Source organism: Anthonomus grandis, chromosome 2 (assembly GCF_022605725.1).
Source record: "Anthonomus grandis grandis chromosome 2, icAntGran1.3, whole genome shotgun sequence".
Lineage (NCBI taxonomy): Eukaryota > Metazoa > Arthropoda > Insecta > Coleoptera > Curculionidae > Anthonomus > Anthonomus grandis.
This window is the reverse complement of record NC_065547.1, coordinates 3680974-3697132: the sequence shown is the minus strand read 5'-3', so window position 1 is coordinate 3697132 and position 16159 is coordinate 3680974. Positions and strand designations below refer to the sequence as shown.

Genomic DNA, 16159 nt, shown 5'->3' with positions numbered 1-16159 from the left:
CTTCGTTTGTTACATATTTCTTCTATGTAAATATTTTTTATGTTTTATAAGAATTGATTTCGACAAAGATTTTTGAAGCCAAACTTATATTAATTTGTAGGACTATATTATTACGTTGTTCCTATAATTATTTACTGTTGATTTTTTATTTTTTGTTTGAACCTTAATATTTTTTTTAATATAATATTTCATACATTTGTTATGTTTAAACTTTGTTTAAACATAATTAAATAATGATTTATAGAAAAAAATTGTATTATTTTTTATGTAGGACCATTTAAAAAGAAAATAACTATAAGTATGTGTAGATACATATATTATAATATATAGGTAGGTATGTTTTTTATAAAATATCTTATAACAAATATGTAGGTATGTATCTATAATATATTTTTAAAGATGCTATTTTATTGATTAATAACGTTTAATAAGGATCAATTATTATGCTTCAAAAATATATTACCTATTCCAAAAATAATGTATATAATAGTTAACGAATGTTTGCAAAAATTTAAACTTATAATTTTATTTCTACAAATTAACAGAAAAATTAAAACTGGAAGCTGGCCTATTTTTTTATATTATTTGTAAAATAAAATTATAAAACTACTTTCTTAAAAAAATTTTATTACCAGCTATTATTACATCATGTTTTAAAGTACATAATATTTTTGGAGCATAATTGATCCGTATTAATCAGAATTATTTAAAAAAATGACACCCTTAAAAATATATTATATTAGAGTGTCCGCAGAAAGAATATCGAAACGCGTCTATAACTTTTTTTAGGTTAATTTTTTTTTGGTTAAGGTAATTTTCGTAGTAACTTTTGGCGTTGCATCTAATGGTGTCATGCGTTTTACCTTATTGATGATATTTAAGGTTATTTCAAGGCCATATTCGATTTTTTGAGTGGAACACCGTATTTTTTATTATTTTTTTTGAATTTAGCATAAAATTACAAGAATTTTGATGTACCATATGCCATACTTTTATTCAACTGTTTTTAAGATACAGGCAGTTGCACATTTAATGACTTGAAGAGGCTCTAGAGCCAATACTATTAATGATAGAGAAAAAACGGAGTTCACTTTGCTGTCTTAACTTTCTAACACCCATCTTTTGAAATGCATGACACCTGTCAAAATTTTTGACAGATATTTTTGACGGGTGTCATATTTGACATGTATATTAAAAGATAGATATTGGAAAGTTAAGACAGGAAAGCGAAATTCGTTTTTCTCTATCTTTAATAGAATTGGCTCTGGAGCCTCTTAAAGTCATTAAAAGTGCAATTTTCAACTCCCTGTATCTTAAAAACACTTAAATAAAAGTATGGCATGTGAAACATTAAAATTCTTGTAATTTAATGCTAAATTAAAAAAATAATAAAATATATGTCCAGTTAAAAAATCGAATATGTTCTTGAAATAATCTTAAATGTCATTGATAAGGTCAAATGCATGACACCAATAGATGCAATGCCAAAAGCTACTACGAAAATGACCATAACTTAAAAACAAATTAACCTAGAAAAAGTAATAGACGTGTCTCGATACTTTCTAGACACCCTGTATACCTATTTCTTATTTTGGCAACTATTGCCAAAATGCCATAGTATTAAAACAAGATTCTAGTGCTTTTGACTCAAAATATTAGAAGCCTATATCAAACTCACAGTTACTGGGCGAAAAGAATGGGGCTTTTGAGATAAGATTCTTGAACTTTGGAACAAGTCTCTTGGAGTTTGTAAGAAATGCTCTCATACTTTTGCTAAAAGTATCGGAAACTTACTGCAAGATTCTAATTATTTTCGATAATATATTTAAGTTCTTATAAGAAGAAACGACTTCTATCGCATAAAAAATTTAGGTTTTAAGACAAGTATTTAGAGATTTATACAAAAACCATATATTTTCGTCACCAAACGAGAAGATCTTAAAAGAAATGATTTATATTTTATATTAAGTTCATATGTATTTAGAGTAAAAGAAGTTTCTGAATTATATCAAGGAAAGTGCATCCTTGTCGCCAATCGGCCATTCATTTGGCATATATCAAGTCCGCGCCGGCTTTGAGATAATGCCGTGCGCATTAATAGCAAAGTATCCTTTTTTTCAGTGTATGTTTTTTGTTCTGGCATTTTTTTAATAATATTTGATTAATTAAGATAAGAAAATTCATATAAAAAAAATAAACATCTAGTTTTCTTTAATTAGTAATCATAACAGTGAAGTAAAAAAAAATAATTTTCTTTGGCCGTTTGTGCTTCTTGTAAAATTGCTAAAAAGGTACTTGTGTGAATACGTCGATATGCTACCATATAATACCAAGAAAAAAAAAAGAAAAACCACATGATACTGGTGCAAAAATATTTATGATACTTTAAACGGGTCGGGCGCCGGGCGCCCCAAAAATTTATGGGCGCACGACTTGACACTTTTCGAATATCAAAACTCGCCTCGTAACCACAGACCAGCAAGAGGAAGAGAGACAGAGAAACAAGACAGACCGAAAAAAAAAGTTGTTTGAACAGCGGGTCGACATTTTTAAAACCCCGCAGAAAGTTTAGCGTTTAGCCGCAGTTTTGGGGGCCCGGTAATGGGCGAAGAAGAGGCGCCGCCAAAGGGTTCTTCTTTTGTTATTATATTCCAGAGGGGTACAAGGGGGTGGCAATTTTGGGGTAATCGGTCCTCCGGTCACGTTTCCCACCCCCTCTCCCCCAGATAACTTTCGGATATATTGGGGCTTTTTGCGGTTTGAGGACGGCCATAAGAGAGAAAGAAACTTTGTTAATAAAAAAAGGGGGAATTTAGGACGGGATTTTTGTGTTTGTTTCGTAAGAGGTTTGTCTGATTGCTTAATCGAGTGTCCTTATTACAAGAATGAAAGTTAGTTTTTTTTTATTTAACCAATAATTCCAGAAACAATAATAATGGCTGGATGAAGAACGAGCAAAGTGTCAAACATACAGTGACCGCCTAAAGTTCCGCATAAATTCGATAAAAATTAGAGACATGACTTTTTGAGAAAACTTTTTTTTTAGTTGCGCATTATTTGACATATTTCTTTGAATACAGGGTCGAACAAAAAAAAGATATCACGTCATCGGTCATTTTTTTAAATGGAATGCTATATTTTTTATTGCATTTATGAAATATAAACGAAATTCCAAGCAAGTTTCGTATAACACACCTTATCTCAAAACTCAACTGTTTCAGAAACATTTACATTTCACCAACAAGAAAGCAAGTTAGTACGTCTATTTACAAATTAAGATAAAATGGAGGATAAAATCTTATAAACCGTGAAAGCTCTTATTAATGTATCAAGTGTTCAAACTGATCCCCATTTACTTCTTGGCAGAAAGCAAGACGATTTACAAACCCATGTAAAACACTATCAATTATTTTGGGTGATATACGTTTAATTTCATATCTAATTCTATTTTTCAAATCTTCTACGTTGTTTGGCTTCTCAATATAAACTTTACTTTTTAGGTACCCCCATAGATAATAGTCGCAGGGATTTAGGTATGGAGACCTGGCCGGCCACTCTATTGGCCCTCTTCGGCATATCCATCTTCCTGGGAACACTGTCTGGTCTTGTTCGTCTGGGTATAGGGCAGCCAAAGCACGGATAAGATCTTCTTGAAAAAAATTCAAATAGCGTTGTCCTGTTCAGTTTTCTTCGAAAAAGTATGGCCCTATTACTTTATTTTCCACGATACCAGCCCAAACATTAATAGATTTACGGTACTGTGTATGAGCCTCAGTTGCCCAGTGTGGATTTGACACTGACCATTACCGACAATTTTGCCGATTTACGACACCGTTTAAACAAAAAGTTGCTTCATCCGAAAACAAAACTCGTAAGACAAACTGACGGTTATTATTGCAAATGTTCATCATTTGCTCGCAAAATTGGTTTCTTCGATCAGCATCGTCCTCATTTAATTCATGTATTAGTCCAATTTTATAAGGGTGGTATTCATTTGCTTTTAAGATGGGTCTTACTGACGTTCCGGCTATATTATTATCAACTGAAATTTGTTGCATTGTTTGGATTTTCTTCGACGGAGAGCAGAACGTTTAATTTTGTTTCTTCAGAAATTTTTGGACGACCTGATCTTGGCAAATCCCTAACATGACCTGAAGTTATGAACTTGTGCTCTATTCTACTAACTGTTGACTGAGCAATAGGATTGTTTGGGTATTTGGCATTAAATAGTTCACTTACTTCTTTTTGCGTGCGCACTCGATCCCCGTACCCTAGCATAATCGAAATTTCAATTCGTTGGGTTTCCGTTAAATTAACGATAATTTATTCTGATAAAAACTATTAATTTTTGAACTGACAGTGACATTCGAAAATGGAGATTCTTTACAAATGCAACCATGGAAATAGAAACAATTGGTAGTGTTTATATATGGTCGAGATTGTAGGAACTAAGTTGATTCTTGGGTTTTCTGTCTTGTTTATTATTTTATTATATATACCACCCGGACTCAACTCCCAGGTATATAAAGATATTTTTGAATATTTATCTACTTTAACCTATTTATATAATCAAAGAGTATTTGTTTTGGGTGACTTTAATATCCCCGAGTTTACTTCTTATTAAGTTAATTCTGCCTCATCCTGTAGACTAAGTCAGTTTATTCACCTCTTGGAATTTTTCGACTGGCATCAAATTAATTCTATTAGGAATTCTCAAGGTAGGATATTGGATCTTGTCATCTCGTCTGATTCTGAGCTTTGCACAGTGGAGGGTTGCTCTGATTCTTTGGTGGAGGAGGAAGTAGTTCATCCATCTTTACTCATAAGAATTAATGACGTCAAAGCAAGAAATGTAATACTTGTAAAGTAGAAAATATTTTCTATAATTTTAAGAGAGCTGATCTTAGAGTTTTATATGATAGCTTCCTCGGAATTGATTGGAGTGATTTGGGAGTCGCTGGGGATGTCAATAATGCCCTGGAGCTCTTTTATCAAAAAATGTATTCCTGTCTTAATGAGCTTGTTCCAAAAACTGTAAAACGAACACGAACCTATCCGCCATGGTTTACCGCAGAGATAATGAAATCCCCAAAAGAAAAACATAACAAGTGGAAAAAATTTAAACGTTTTGGTCATCTTCAAGATTTAGCCAGATTTAAAGAATTACGTTCTAAGATTAAAAGAGATATTGATCTGTCTTATAAGCAATATTGTAGAGGGCTTGAAGATGAGTTAAAATTAAAACCTCATAATTTTTGGAAGTTAATTCAGAACTCAAAAGAAAATAGCTCGTTACCACAATCGTTGTCGTCGAGATGTTGGCGAGTGCACATGTGTGTGCTCGTTGTTCCGATAATTTTATAGTTAATTCAAAGTTAGTTACTTGTAAATTCTGTGAATCGCGTTTTCATTCTCAATGTTTGAAAATAAAAGATTTGTTGTTTAAAGCAATCTCTGATTGTCAAAATATATTATGGTACTGTGATGACTGTGTAACATTAGTTCAGGAAAAGTTGGATTTAGTGAAACGTATTAATGTTTTGGAGCGGCAAGTTGCCGAAAACAATATTCAGTCGTCTGAAATCCTAAGAAAACTGGATAGTGAAAAAAGGTATAATAAAAACGATGAGGTGCCGTGGACCGAAGTTGTTAAAAAGAAAAAAATCGGTGCAGATTCCACAAATATCAAACCCAAAGATCGTTGTTATTGGAATTAATGTAAAATACTTAGATAATGAAGAGGATTTTGTAAATAAAATTAAAAACCAGAGCTGTTTGCCTACTACCGTAGATACTAAAATAAAATTAATTAGAAAATACATTCCGAATGGCAAACGGCTGTATAATGCTGTGTTGGAGGTATCGCCGGAAATCTTTAAATGTCTTATTAACAATAAGAGAATTTTTATAGAATGGGATAGCTATGCAGTATATGAATATATAAGTGTTATACGATGTTATAACTGTTGGAAATATGGTCACAAAACAGTAAACTGTAGACAAACTGGTGTCACATGTCCTCTGTGTAACAAAAATCATAAGAGCACAGAATGTAGTTCTAATGAGCAAGAGTGTACAAACTGTAAATATGCACATGAGATTTTGAAAATTGCTAATATTAATTTCAAACACACTGTTTTTGACAAAAACTGTCCTTGCTATTTGAAGGCTCAAGAAAGAGTGAAATCTAAAACAAGGTATATATAGCAACTAAAGCAGCCACTTTCTAATCATAATATAAATGACCTAATTGTCCATATTAATGCTCAAAGCCTTTTTTCGCACTTTCAAGAAATAAAAGATCTATTATATAACAGCAGCCCTCTAGTAGTATGCATTAGTGAGACACATCTTACATCTGACATAGAACAGAAAGAAGTGGACATACCAGGGTATACTGCAACAATATGCTATTCGAATAGTCGACGAACCGGTGGTACTATAATTTATATTAAGAATGTTGCAACCCATTCTGTTATATGGAACGATGCAATGGACTATGAATATTGGGCTCTCTGGATCGTTTTACATCAAAAGAGACATTGTTGATAGGATCGATATATATGTCACCTAATTCAAATTGCAGACAGTTCTTAAACTACTTTGAACAAAAATTAAATGAGGATCTAATACATCAGCAGAAAACATTTATTTTGGGTGACCTTAATATAGACCTCTTAAAAGAAAACAATGAAGCAAAGCGATTGAAAAGTATTGCAGAAACTGGTGGCCTTAAGCAGATTGTTAAAGCCCCTACAAGAATCACAAACACATCATCTACGCTCATTGATCATATCTATACAAATGAGTTTAAAGCCATAGAAATACAGAGAAATTTTCCTGTAATAACTGACCATGAAATTATTGGAGTACAAAATTGCAGTGATTCTTTCAGGCATAATAAGCTGTATACTTCGAAAAGAACTATAAATCGTGAGACTATTAACCAAATAAATGAGGAACTGGTGGGCGCGAATTGGAATTACACCTCGACAGATGTAAATATTGTATATAATGATTTTATAAGCATAATCCAAACAGCTTTAGAGAAGTTTGCGCCTGAAAACAGATATTCTGTAAAAAAATATCCATGGATTAATGCGGCGGTTCAAGAGGTTCAACGGGAAAGAAACTTGGCTTATAGAAGATTTTGCTTTACAAAAACCGATTGTGACTGGAAAAGCTATCAAAAACTCAGAAACAAAGTAACCTCGGTAATGCGTACTGAAAAAACCAAATAATATGATAATAAAATTGATCAATGTAAAGGTGATAGTCGCAATATGTGGAGGACCTTAAAAGGTTTACTGGGAAATAACAAACAATCTGTTGATTATATGGATGTTGATTTTGGGACATATACAGGTAGTATAGAGGAAAACTTTAATCAATTTTATTCAGATAGCTTACAAGATATTGCTGCAAGTATTGAAACAATAGAATGGACTTGTAATACAACTAATTCTCCGAATATACAAATTTCACATTTTAAAAATGTCAATCTGTCACAATTGAAAAAGACAGTGTTTGGATTAAAAAATAAAAAAACTAGTGATAATGTGCTTAGTGTGAAATTGGTAAAAGATTTATTTAGTGTCATTGGATACCCTTTATTGCATTTAGTTAATTCATGCCTATCAACTAGCATAATTCCAAGTGATTTAAAAACTATTGTAATGATTCCAATACCAAAGGTAACCACTCCAAAGATTCCTGCAGATTTTCGACCAATAAATTTATTGCCTGTCATTGATAAAATTATAGAGACAATTGTATGCCACCAGTTGAGACAATACTTTGAACAACATAAACTGTTATATATTGGACAGTCAGGGTTTAGGAATAATCACTCTTGTGAATCTGCTATTCAGTATGTGTGTGGGACATGGCGAAAAGACATTAACGAAGACAAATTAGTTATTAGTGTATTTGTGGATCTTCAACGTGCTTTTGAGACATTAGACCGTAATATTCTTCTTAAAAAACTGTTATATTATGGTGTATGTAATAGAGCTTTGGACTGGATTAAAAATTACCTGGATAAGAGGTATAATAGAGTATCTATAGGACAAAAGTTTTCAAATAAAATAGAAAGTATCGTAGGTGTACCACAGGGTAGTGTTCTTGGACCGCTGTTGTTCGTTATATATATAAACGATATCTATACTGTTTTACAAAACTCTTTCGTAAATTTATTTGCAGATGATACAGTAATTTGTGTGTCAGGTAAAAATTACAAGGAAGCTACAAATATTTTAAATTCAGAATTGAATATTTTGTATCAATGGCTTTGTAAAAATAAATTAAAACTAAACGAATCAAAAACAAAGTGTATGCTAATAGGTACCAAAGCAAATTGTAAAAAATTTTTAGATCAAGGTTTAAATATTGAAATTAATAAGTCAAAAATTCAATTTGTCAGTGAAATAAAATATTTAGGAGTACTCTTAGATCAACAATTAAATTTTCATGGTCATGTAAATTATATTTCTAAAAAGATTGCCAAGAAAGTTGGGTTTTTTAGGAGAATTTCTAATTGCTTGTCTCAATGGACTAAAATGTTAGTATACAATACAATTATTTTGCCGCACTTTAATTACTGTTCCTCGTTACTTATATCATGCTCTCAGGAATATATAAATCAGTTACAACTTCAACAAAATAAAGTAATGCGAATTATTCTTAACGGTAATAAATATACACCTATCAATCAGATGCTTCAAATATTAAAATGGCTTCCTGTGAAGCAAAATATTCTTAAGGCAAATTTAATTTTAATTTATAAAATAGAGCATGGATTTATGCCATCATATCTGCAACATTTTTTAGAGAAAAGATCCAACTTTCAACAATATAATATAAGGTCAAGAAATGATTATCATATATCAAGAGTTAGATCAACTTTATTGCAAAAATCATTGTTTTTTGAAGGGTTGCAAGCTTTTAACTCTCTTCCATTAGAAATCAAGAACGCAAGTAATTTAAGGTTATTTAATAAGAATGTTAAAAAACATTTATTTAGAAATAGCGTTATGTGATGTACAGTTTATGTATTACTATAGGTTTTACTTATTTTTTATACTACTAAATTTAGCAAATTGAATGTATTAGCCAAGTGCTAAATAAAGAATATTATTATTATTATTATTATTATGTTTGATCAGAGAAGAGAGCTGTTAAGTAGCCCTCAGGGTATTGCCAATGCATTTGCCGATTACTTCCAGAGTTCTTACACTACTGGTGAATCGCCGCAAAATAATGTTGATATAACTCAAAAGCCTTATGTACAGTCCATAATTTTGTCTGATTTCACTGAAAATGATGTTTTACTGGCCTTAAAGACTATCAAGCCAAAATCAATAGTTGGCCCTGATAAAATACCAGCTTTTCTCTTATATGATTGTGCTTGTATTTTTCCTAAACCGTTAACAGTTCTCTTAAATCTAGCTCTAAAACAAGAATGTTTCCCGAACCCCTGGAAGTCATCAAAGATAATTCCAGTACACAAAAAAAATGATAAAAATCTCATCGAGAACTATCGGCCAATTACAATAATCAACAACTTTTCTAAATGTTTTGAACGTGTTCTTCATTCGGCCTTATTTCCTTCATAGATCACCGTCAACATGGATTTATGAAAGGTAGATCTACCACCACAAACTTAGTTTGTCTTACAGAACATATATCTGAGTCAATAAATGCTAGGTCACAGGTTGACGTTATTTATACAGACTTCTCAAAGGTTTTTGACCGTCTGGATCATGGTATTCTTCTAAATAATCTTGACCAAAACTACGGTTTTTCTTCTCACCTAATACACTTTTTTAGCTCTTATCTTACGGGTCGTCTTCAGCACGTGGAATGTTATGGCCGTAGTTCGGCTCAGATTGTTGCAACGTCTGAAGTTCCACAGGGCTCCATATTGGGGCCGCTCTTCTTCAACACATTTATTAATAGTATATCGGAACAGCTCACTGTAAATAGTTTGTTATATGCGGATGATACAAAATTGTATTATGGCATCAATAGTATCTTAGATTGTATGGAATTGCAAAATAATATTAATCTCCTCAATGCATGGTGCAAAAATATCAATCTTCCTATTAATGCTGCCAAGTGTAAAGTTGTTTCTTACTCTTTGAAGAAAAACCTGATTATGTATGACTATACTATGGACCATGAGACTGTCCCGAGATCAACGGAGTTCAAGGATTTGGGGGTGACATTCGACAGCACTCTTTCCTTTCAGCCACACATTCAGGACATTGTTAATCGAAGCTACAGAATGCTGGGTGTTCTGGGTTTGTTATTAGGAACGCACATAGCTTTAATAATATCTTTAGCCTTAAAATTTTGTATTTTTCTTATGTGAGATCAATACTGGAATATGCTTCTTCTGTGTGGTCACCATTTTATATGAATCATATACATGAACTAGAAAATGCTCAGCGTAAATTCTTAAAGTTCCTTTCATATAAATGTGACGGAGTGTACCCAGAAATTGGTTTTTCACATCAACGCCTACGAGGGATGTCTTTTAAGTTTTGCATATAGAAACATAGAGGGCGTCACTAATCAAATGTCATTAGTCAAACTTAACCTCAAACTTTACTTTTCTTAAATTCAAAACGTCAGTGCGATACATATAGTTTTACAGCTACAGTGAATTTTTAAAGGTAGCAAATTGCGCATACCATGGAATTAAACAGAGAACATTTTCGGGCCATCATTTTTTACAATTTTCGAACGCAATTATCTCAACAAGAATGCTGTGCTGAGTTGATTTCTGTTTTCGGTAATGAAGCACCACATCAGTCGACAGTTTCTCGTTGGTATGCAGAATTCAAGCGTGGACGGGTTAGTCTTAGCGACGATCCAAGGTCAGGTGCACCAAAAACGGCTGTCACCCAAGAAAACATCGATGCTGTGCGTATGCTTATCACGGAAGATCGACATGTGACATATCGTGAGATTGAGGCTTCATTGGCGATTTCAAAGACCTCAATTCAAAAAATTTTGCATGAAGAATTACGGGTAAGAAAATTAGTTTACCGCATCTGTTAACTGAAGAACAGAAAGAAGCTAGGGTGATGTGGTGTCAAACAACTCTAGACCGTTTTGAGGCAGGAAACTCTAAAAATGTGTACAGCATTGTCAGTGGTGATGAATCATGGATTTACTCATATGAACCTGAAAATAAACGTCAGTCGTCTGTATGGGTATTTCAAGATGAAGAAAAGCCAACAAAAGTCATTCGTTCTCGAAGTGTATCCAAAAAGATGGTTGCAACATTTGTCTCAAAAGCAGGTCATGTTGCAACAATTCCTCTGGAGAATCAACGAACTGTTACTGCCGATTGGTACATTACCATTTGTTTGCCGAAAGTCATCGCTGAGCTTCGAAAAGCGAACCCACAACGACGAATCATCCTCCACCAAGACAATGCAAGTTCGCACACAGCCCGGAAAACTATTGAATTTTTAACTTATCAAAACGTCGAATTATTGGATCATCCTCCGTACAGTCCCGACCAAAGTCCCAACGATTTCTATACTTTTCCAAAAATCAAGAATGAACTGCGTGGTCAGAGGTTTCAGACGCCAGAGGAAGCAATTAACGCCTTTAAAAATGCAATTTTGACAGTACCCACAAACGAGTGGAATAACAGCTTTGACAACTGGTTTGAGCGCATGCAAAAGTGCATTAAATTTCGTGGAGAATACTTTGAAAAACAATAAAGTCGTTAAAAGTTATTTTTTGTTTTATTCCAGCTGCATATGCAAAACTTAAAAGACAACCCTCGTACTAGAAAGGTACTCCTTTAGTAGTCTTGAGGAGAGGCGAAAATCTGCTGATCTGAAATTTTTATTTAAACTTCTTAATAATAAAATTGATTCGCCACACTTATTACGACATGTAAATCTTCATGTGCCCCGCATATCATTTAAAAATTCTGACACATTTTACTTATCTAGACCTAGAACGAATATTTGTAAATATTCTCCAATGCGTAGAGCATGTGGCACTTTTAATTCTGTCCAGGATCAATGTGACATATTCAACTGCAGTTTGTCCGAAATTAAAAGAGTACGCCTTTCCTAGATAGTAGACATAAACAAAATTATTTTTTATTCAAGTATTGTATAATATTGTAGGAAACTATTGCTATTAATAATGTATTGTTTTTTTTTCTCTAGTTTTGGATTGTAATTTGTATAATATTGTATTTTTTTCCCCCACTCAATAATTGGAATTTTTTCTGTGAAGTGGTGTAAATAAAATAAAAATAAATAAAATAAAATAACATTATTTTTATCCTCGATTTTACCTTAATTTGTAAATAGACGTACTTACTTGCTTTCTTGTTGGTTAAATGTAAATGTTTCTGAAACAGTTGAGTTTTGAGATAAGGTGTGTTATACGAAACTTGCTTGGAATTTCGCCTATATTTCATAAATGCAATAAAAAATATAGCATTCCATTTAAAAAAATTACCGATGACGTCATATCTTTTTTTTTGTTCCACCCTGTTTGCAAAAATTTATGTGAAATAATGCGCAACAAAAATCGACGGATCCGAGCGTTTTCTCAAAAAGTCATGTCTCTAATTTTTATCGAATTTATGCGGAACTTTAGGCGGTCACTGTATATGACATGATATACTTTGATCCAATAGTTTCTAAGATATAAACAGTTGAAAATCATTTCTTTATGACATTTCAATTGCTTAGATCTATTGGATCTTGAAACTATTGGATCAAAAACCTTACAGTATGCGACGTAATGTGTGACTCTGCCTCCCGAAACTCTTTTGGAATGAAATAAGAAAAAATCATTAAAGAACTATGAAAAAAAACATAGATCCCCTCGTTTATTTAAATCTCTACACGTGTTTCGCTACTAATATTATCATCTTCAAGAAAAATGTTTTTCCACAAACAACGTACGATTTCCATGAAACATCTGCTAGGGCGTAAATCGACTCGATGAAAGCACTTTCTTTTTCAATTTATTTCAACACGTAATCAAACCCCGACCACGAAAATATTTAAATATTTTTCGAAAACGACAAGTGGAGCATCTAAATCTGTCAAAAAAAAGAAAAAAATTCCGTAGAAAGTGTAAACAAAAACGCGCTTGCTTGACTGGGGTTAAAATTTATATTCGAAAATAAACGATCGGGCGTTTAAACGGTCGTTTTTTTCTCATTTTTGATGGGCCATTAAATCAAAATAAAAGTCACGTTCGAGATGTTGTTTTTAAAAGTTGAATCGTTAAGTAAACTATCGAGTGACATGGGACTTTTGGGATTGCTTTAATAAGAGCGAGAGAGAGAGAGAGGAGGGTTGGTTTGATTATTTGTTCGACCATTCACGGATATTTTACGTAATACTTAAAAGAGTAATGATACGAAGACAGAGGGGAGAAATTCAATTGCTTAAAACCCTAATTTAATTTAATGACAAATTTATTCAAACCGTATTCATTAAGAGCCCAAACAGACTTTTTTTAATCAAAATTCAAACATCATCAACATTTACGACCGTACAAATAACACACGAAATACCCGAAGAAACTCGTCTCCGGTTTACGTGTAAAAAGTACCACAACTCGAAGACTATCTATAAATATTTAATTATAGTAATTAAGTATACAACCCGGCGGCTTTCAGTAAATACTCAGAGATGTAGTAAATATTTGCCCTCACCCGGTATAAATACACAATATCGTCAGTCATATAAGACGAGAACCTCTTACGTTTCTATTTAAAGTGGTTAATCCTCTTAGTGGATGATGGCTTTTTGATTAATGTAATGGATTTACCTTTACGTGTCTGCTGCTAAGAGGGTATCCTTAGTGTATCCTGAAACAAACAAGGGCAAATTATTAACAAAAAAAATACAGTTTTAATAACAAGTTAAGAAAAATAAGTTATATGGTGCCACCCCCATAAGAACCGTAATGTTATTTTTTTTGAGGCAGCAATCAGCCCACTTTACTAAATTAATTTTTAATTTTAGTTTCATAATCAGTCAAATAACGATAGTAATAATTTAATTATTAACAAAATATTTGATGTGTTTTCAAGGGTGTCACTAAGTTGTTTTCAGTTACATCACACTTAAACACAGTTGAACCGGGAATATTTCTCAATTGACTTATTTTTAATGTGACACCCCATGTATTATTTTTTAAATTTTTTAATTCTACGTAAAAAGCTTAAGAAATTTAGTGGGTGATTGAAGAGTGAGTATCTGTGATATAAAGAGTGAAAAATCGCTTTTCCATGAAATTTTAAAATTACATTATGGGTACAAGTCGATTTTATTAACTAATTATGAAGAAAAGAGTCTAACGTATTCAATGTTCTTAAAAAAAAATTATATGGTACCACCTCCATAAGACCCAATGCATTTTTTTAATAACATTCAAATAACGATCTGGTTTCATTGTATAATTTTAATGCAAAAAAACTGGTATGGTGCTACCCTCAAAAGACTTAATGAAACGACAATAGCAATTTGTGAGAGCTCAATTAAATGTATTTTATCAAATTCATAATCAGTCGAGGCGATTTAATAATAAAATATTAAAAAAGAGTGACTAAAAAAAGTTATATGGTACCACTTCCTATAAGATCCAATACAATTTTTTGGGGAGTTACCAGCAAATCAAAGGTATTACACTAATTAGTGCCTGCAACGGTCTGGTTTCATTATAATCAATTAAATCCTAATAAAGATTTTTAATGCGAATAAATAAAACTTAGTATGGTGCCACCCTCATAAGACCTAGTTTGACATTGAAGAAGGACATCTGACTGTCTGACTTCATAATAGTCACTTTTTTCTTAAAAATCAAAATTACTTAAAAATTCTATTTAATATAGTCAATTGGGAGTACTACCAACAAATAATTTTTTTTTATTAAATAATAATTATAATCATTCAAATAAATTTTTTATAATTATTCAAACGGCGATTCGGTTTCCTAGGATTATTGAAAAAATCCGATCTAGTTTCATGTTAATTAAAATTGCGGTTTTTTTATTTAGAAATGTTCAATGGAAATTACATGGTGCCAATTCCATAAGATCCAGTGCAATTTTTGAGAGCGATACCAACGAATGGATTTTTTTTTAAGTTAAACTGAACGATCTGGTTTCATTTTAATTAAATTACTGACAATCTGGTTTCATAATAAAATCACCTTTTATAGTTTATAGACTTTCTTAAAAACTCATTGAAAATCCTATTGAATGAAGTCAATTATCAAGAAAAAAAATAGATAGTACCACCCCTGTAAACCAAGCAAAACTTATTTTATCAGATTAAATGATAACTGCTTCATTTTATCATATTTAAATTAAAAATATTTTTATATTAAATATTTTGTAGGTGAATATAAAACCTTTATATGGTATCACCCTTATAAAATTCAATGTAATTGGAGCAGTACCACTAGATCACACTTAGTTTATTAATCTAAATTTTGGTTGAAACGATCCAGTTTCATTATATTCAAATGACTGTTTGGTTTCATAACAAAGTTCTTCTTTTGATAACTTTTAATGCGCGTAAATAAAAATTGTATAGTGCCACCCCCTATAAGACTCAATACTATTTTTTTGAGCGTTACCAAAAAATGAAACTTTTTTAAAATTATCATATTTACTCAAATAAAGATTTGATGATTGTTCAATCAACGATCCAGTTTCATAGAATTATTAAAAAAACCCAATCTAGTTTCAAGGTAATTAAATGTACGTTTTTTTTTTAAATTAACAGTTCTAAAGTAAAAAATATTGTGAAGAAAAAAAAATTACGTGGTGCCCCTCTCATGAAACCTAATGCAATTTATATTTTAAAAATGTTACCAACGAACGGATTTTTTTAAATGAAATTAAATGATGAGACCTTGGTGTTATAACCATTAAAGTAACGATCTGGTTTCATTTTGATCAAATTACTGATTGTCTGGCTTCATAATAAAGTCACCTTAAAATAGTTTTTAGATTTTCTTAAAAATCAAAATTTATTGAAAATCCTATTTAATGTAGTCAATTGTCAAGAAAAAAAAATTATATGGTACCACCCCCGTAAGGCCCAATGCATTTTTTTTAATAACATTCAAATAACGATCTGGTTCCATTGTATAA

General features: G+C 31.8%; 1 protein-coding gene across 14 annotated transcripts in view; it reads right to left on the bottom strand.

Annotated features, from left to right (window-relative positions):
• The window catches only part of LOC126750389 (uncharacterized), a 387538-nt gene that overhangs the window by 240187 nt on the left and 131192 nt on the right, over positions 1–16159 (bottom strand). For all 14 annotated transcript variants that reach the window (XR_007665705.1, XR_007665706.1, XR_007665704.1 and 11 more), the window contains exon 2: positions 13825–13864. The gene's annotated coding sequence lies outside the window, so the exon portion shown is untranslated. The remainder of the gene's footprint in view (positions 1–13824; positions 13865–16159) is intronic.